This window comes from Triticum urartu, chromosome 6 (assembly GCF_003073215.2).
Source record: "Triticum urartu cultivar G1812 chromosome 6, Tu2.1, whole genome shotgun sequence".
Classification (NCBI taxonomy): domain Eukaryota; kingdom Viridiplantae; phylum Streptophyta; class Magnoliopsida; order Poales; family Poaceae; genus Triticum; species Triticum urartu.
Genome location: NC_053027.1, coordinates 399,137,169 through 399,143,041, shown reverse-complemented (window position 1 = coordinate 399,143,041; position 5,873 = coordinate 399,137,169). Strand labels below are relative to the sequence as shown.

General features: G+C 41.6%; 1 long non-coding RNA gene across 6 annotated transcripts; it reads left to right on the top strand.

Annotated features, from left to right (window-relative positions):
• Positions 1-1,329: 1,329 nt before the first annotated feature.
• LOC125513747 lies at positions 1,330-5,322 on the top strand. 6 transcript variants are annotated; one of them, XR_007286110.1, is made up of 7 exons: positions 1,332-1,763; positions 1,900-2,487; positions 2,616-2,753; positions 2,838-2,914; positions 2,999-3,058; positions 3,550-3,698; positions 4,838-5,322. It is a non-coding gene; the product is annotated as an uncharacterized LOC125513747 (long non-coding RNA). The 6 variants fall into 6 exon arrangements; XR_007286111.1 differs by having other exon boundaries at positions 1,333-1,763; positions 2,881-2,914; XR_007286108.1 differs by having other exon boundaries at positions 1,330-1,763; positions 1,900-2,753.
• Positions 5,323-5,873: the final 551 nt, after the last annotated feature.

Sequence of the window (5,873 nt, the reverse complement as noted above, 5' to 3'; positions counted from 1 at the left end):
GTCCAAACCTCAACATATCGCCACCAAACCATGTATTTATGGTTAAATAGATACTTATGTAAGTAGAAATGATTTTTGAAAAAAATAAAAAGCAAACTATAAGGCAGCTGCAGTTCAAATTTGACCCATTTCCTACTGAATCAGCGGAAATTTGTCTTTTTCACGAGAGGTGGATCAAAACTTTTGACACCCAACAATTTTGTCAATTGTGAATTAAATATCTCCTAATATTTTAGAAAATTGATCTGGTCCAATTTTGCAACAAATATATGGTAGGTCCTTCACAAAAAAACTCATTTTGTGCATTCAAAAAATGCAAAATGATTTTTTTGTCCAAAGAAAATGAAAACTTCCTTAGGCAACATTGTTTGACATTCCAAGATGCACCTTTGTGCACAATATGAGATCATTTGAACAAACTATGGCATGAATGTGTCCATAAGATTGATCATTTGGCTTAAAAGCCATGAATCTTCACACATGATAGCTCATTCTGAGAACACTCTTTTTAAAGAATTGTTGGATTACAAGTTTATTATCTTTCCTGATAACTTGGTCACATATAATGACACAATCCGAAGGTTTTCCAATTTTTTAATTTTTTTGAATTTTTCATGCCTGTTTCAAAATGCGGTCAAAACTGTGGGCATGACCGTTCCTAACTAGTGGTTGAATATTGAAAAACTTTTGGTGTTTCTCTGATTAAATAGATACTTATGTACCTAGAAATGATTTTTGAAAAAAATAAAGATCAAACTATGAGACAACTGCAGTTCAAATCCGACCCGCTTCCAGCTGAATTGGTGGAAATTTGTCTTTTTCACGAGAGGTGTGTCAAAACTTATGACATCCTACCATTTGATCAATTATAAATTAAATATGGCCTAATATTTTATAAAAATAATTTGGTCCAATTTTGCAACAAATATAGTATAGGTCCTTAAAAAAACTCATTTTGGACACTCGAAATATGTTTAAAATAGCTATAAGATCAGAAATACATACAAATTGGTGCTCATCCATAAAATGTGGTCTAACTTGAGTGAAAATTTGTGTGATGCCCTTTTGCAATATAGTTTTGATAGCTACTTCACAAAATCCCTCTATTTTTAGTACTTGGAAACTTTTTTAAATCATTGATTTCTCGGACCAATCAGAACTCTTCCACAGATCGATGACATGGCGCCTATCCATCCATCCATCCATATCTCCATCCCACATCCATCTATCCATCTATCTACAGAAAAAAAGAAAAAAAAAGAATAAGAGATACCCCCCACGCAACCCAAGCCCTAGATCAAACCCCTCCCCCCATCGCACCCCTCCTCCCTCCTCCCAATCTCCTCGCTGCCGCCGCCACCTCCTCCCCGTCCCGGCCCCTCCCGATCCACCTCCTCCCCGTCCTCTCCCACCCACCGCCGACCTCGCCGTCCTCCTCGACCACGCCTCGCCGGAGAGAGAGAGAGGCGTCGCCCCCAGCGACTACGGCTGTTCCCCCTCCTCCCTCCTCCTTCACGCCTCACCCGCGCCGCGCCGCCCCGGCGCGCTGCTGCTATTTATTCCCTCCAAATCGCCATTGCCCACAGCAGCAAGGAATCAAGATCCAATCCCGTCCCCTCCCATCCAATCCTCCCCCGCGGCAACAGAGATCCAGCCAGATCCGCCTAGTTCCATGGCGACCGCCGGCAACGCCCCCGCTCCCGCAAGCGCATCGAGGCCATCGTCCTCAAGCACGCGCGCGACGGAAGTGCCTTCACCAGCTGGTAACTTCCGTTCCCCACTCCCTTCTCCCGCTTTGCTGCTTCTCCGATGACCCTCCCCCGCTCCCTTCTCCTGCTCCGTTGCTTCTCCGATGAGTGAGTGATTGAGTGAATGACTAGTTTGTTTGGTTGGTTTCAGCGAGGTGTGCAACAAGGACGTAGCCATCGTCCTCATCGACCTGCACAGCTGCAGCCTCCACTCCAAGATACGCCTCAGCCTCGGTGCATCTCAGATCCTCACCTATTCCAATGCATCTTCGGTTTGGGCGGCCGGGCGGCATGAGAAGACCATGAGCCGGAGGCTGGAGCAGATCTGGAGTTTAATTTTTCATAGTCCGGTTGTAATAATTTTCAACTTATAGTCGGGTTGCTCTGCTCTCAGTCACTTTGTAGTTTTCTGAATGTTCTCATGTTGATTCTATCTTCCACCTGGCTCAAACATTAGAGCAGCCTACTCGTTTTTAGGAGGAGTGGTAGTATTTGTTAGTTTTTCTTGGAGGACAGTAAGATCATGCTTTGATCTTGTATGCTACTATGGTTATTTTGTAGGTAGTATTTGCCAAAGGTTGGAGGTCAACGGTTGTCACAAGCCTACAAGAGAATATATTGACAGAGAGTGTAATGGTGTAAAGCCACCCAATAATTTCGTCGAAGTTGATCCCTAGACCGCGTGGGCGTACAGACCACAGACCATCTCGTTGTTACTGATGGGAACGTGCTTTTTAATGTGAGCTGCTGCTGGATCTCTTTTACCTGTGGAGTTATTTTTAGTTTTGCTACAGAGATTCTTACAACAATGATGTTAGTAATGCACCGCTAATGGTTGACCTACTATGGCATTTTACAATTGATAAGATCACAAGCGGGAAAAAGAGTAAAGAATTGTGATGCATGTTTACCATGCAACTATTTTTTAGTTCTTTATCAGTTGGGCAAGTGGCGCGCTTTTCCCGAAGGAAGGTTCTCTGCTGACCGTGTCTCATCTATAAAAAGGTACTCCCTCCGTCCCATAGCGTTTTTTACATTACACTAGCTCTTATATTTGGGACAGAGGGAGTTTTATTTATGTATTGGCAGAAAAATAACCGTTTCTTGATCACCAACTGAACATCTCTGATAGAACATATCGTCAACTGGGATAATTGTCATTCACAGTTAGTTTTCTTTCTCTTTATCTACTGATTCCCAATTGAGCTGGGCAAATCTGAGTGCTCATATGTTTTTTCTCTTGTCAACAGGGGTGTATTTGTGATGATTGTTGTTTTCTTGGCTTATTCTTTTCTTCAAGAACCTTCAAAGTGAGTTGCAGAAACTATGTACCTTATTTTTTAATTCTTATTTCGTATGAGTGGGCATGTAGATATGAATAAGTATATTGTGCACTGCCATTGAGCAGAAGGGGAGTGTATTTATGTTTGCTTTATATTTGATCTGAGCTTCTCAATATCTTCGAGCTTTTGAAGTATGATCTGTAGTACCAACCATTCAAAAAAAAGTTTTGCAGTTGCACTAACCAGGACAGCAAAGCCTTACCTCATTTCTGCTCCTTGTATAAATAAAAAACATTTCCTGTTTTGTAGTTGCACTAACCAGGACAGCAGGGCTGGAGATGCTATGTTATAATTAATTATCATTTACTAAAATTTAGCTTCTGCTTGCTACTGGTGCAATCTATTTCCTATTTTAGTCTACTAATCACCAGTTACTAGAATTTACCTTCTGCCTGCTACTGCTTGGTTCTTGACGCCACTAGTTTGTACTGAAATGTCGAAACTTTATACCTTGCAAGATCATTCGGTGGTGGTGACCCATATGATGGCGATTTGCTCCGGCCATTCCAATTCTGGCGGTGGTGCTGCTCCTATGATGGTAGACATGTCTGCCTCCCCTAGCTGCCACCGTGGTGATGAAGCTCGGCCTAGGCTACAACCCCCTTCGGTGAGCTCCTCACGTCCCCTTCTACCCCTCTTACTTGCCGCTTGGTTCTATGCTCCGCCTTTGTGACGTGTAATTGTTCAATTTTGTTCATAGTTGAGCATTGGATGATATTGTATTTGTCATGACGTACATGGTTCATGAACTATGCCAACCTGCAGCTTGTTGTACTAGTGATAGTAGGATAATGCAAATTTTAACAATCCATACATAATTCTGCATGTTCAGTGTCTCTCCGGTTTCTGACCGGTCTATCTTCTAACCAAGAGAAACCAAGAACAGACACTTTAATCGATGCATGATTCAACCTGTTCTCTGTTTAAGGGCCTTCTTATTGTTGTTACTAAACGTTATGGATTGTTGTTGTGATCGAATTTGTTTCACTCATGGGGATTAGCTCCTTTACTTGCTCTGGTTTGATAAGAGCACGCACATTACTACTGAATTTAGTTCCTGTCTATGTTTACTAATCATCAGTTACTGCTAGTTGGCTTTTACATGCCGACCACTATTGATAGTTAGATACTAGGTATGTGATGCGCTAATTGTACACCTGAATTTCCAAGTTCCAACTCCTATAGTCTGTGTGCCCGTGTTGGATTTCGTTGCCTGGTTGTGTAATAAAATTAGTGTAGTAATTGAAGGAGTTAGTGATTTCAGTTCCGGTTGTGTCAAATCTTTACTATGTACCATGATTAGTGTTTACTGAACTGAGGCATTGGACATCGGAATTTGGGCATGATGTATAATTTCAATTCTAGATGTGTGCAACACAAACAATAATGTCAACTATCAAGTTGATTCTAAAATGTCTCATTAACTTCATTTCAGATGGTTATTTCTGGATTTGGTAGTAGTTTATTGTTGGCCTGGCCTGTGCTTCATACCTTGCTTTGGTTTTTAGTAGAAAGTAGTGCCTTAGTACCTTTTCTATCATGTGGTGTCCATGGATCAAAATTTTGGCTGTTATGTATTTATTGTAGTATCAAAAATGGCTCAAACCTGAAGTTGTTAGGCTGTACATACGGCTATGCTCCATTCTTTTGTGCATTTTAATTTAGTGTTGGTGTTGATTTGGTGCCCATATTTAGAAACAAATTACAGTAGGCTAAATAGGTTAATCTTCGTTTGTTCGCGTGCAGATGATTGATGAGCTGATCTTCTTCCACCAGTGGTAGCGGGAGTGATGCTGGAGCAGTACATCGATCAGTAGATCATCCTGCCATTTGGGCAGGGAGAAGCTGGGACGGCCCTAATGCGGTAACATCACCATGTGGCAAACCAGTAGATGGACACAACATTGGTGCCTGGGTGATGGGACAAAGTACGTGTACCAGTGATGGTGCACGATATTCGTGCTTCTCATTGATGTGATGTGTTATCAGCTAAAATTTGTGCTTCTCGTCCAGTCTATGTTGATGTGCGCTTGTGCACTTGTTGGGCCTTTTTGTTGTGCACTTGCACTTGCACTTGTAGAACTATTTTGTTGTGCACTTGTTGGGCCTTGAACCTTGCTGTGTAGAGGAGTCGATTGATGATGTATTGTATTTCATGTGGAGGAGTCGATTGATGATGTATTGTATTTCATGTGATGTGCTGCTGAAATGAAATATACAGTCTATCTGAATATTGTATTATGTTGTATTTGTTTTCTGATGGGCCTATCCTTAAATGTGCATGCTTTTGAAAAAATAATGCATCAGCCCAAATAAATTAAACCAATTCAATTAAGAAAATAGGTACTGGGCTGGGCCCATGTTGGTTAGATTGGTGGATTGGGCTGTGAAATTTATGATGATTGGGCCAGGTCCATGTAGGCTAGATTGGTGAACTGGGCTATGAAATTTATGATGATTCTATTTGGTCACTAACAATGCCACATCAGCTCAGCCACATCAGATCCTACGTGGCTCAGGCAAATGGGTAATGACCTTTCTGAAATTTTTGTCGTTAGTCTAGCTACGACCAAAATTCACAAAAGGTCATGTTTGTTTGTTCTTGACAGCCAACTGTTGACCTTCTGAATTTGGTCAAAAAAAATCAATAAACGATAAGAATGACGAATCAACGACCAATATGAGGAGTCATAATTGACATGTGACATGCTTCCTTAAAATTTTCCGACGGCCACTCGCAAGGCCGTACCAGAGCGTCTCTTGGTGGATCCTCGTCAGCATC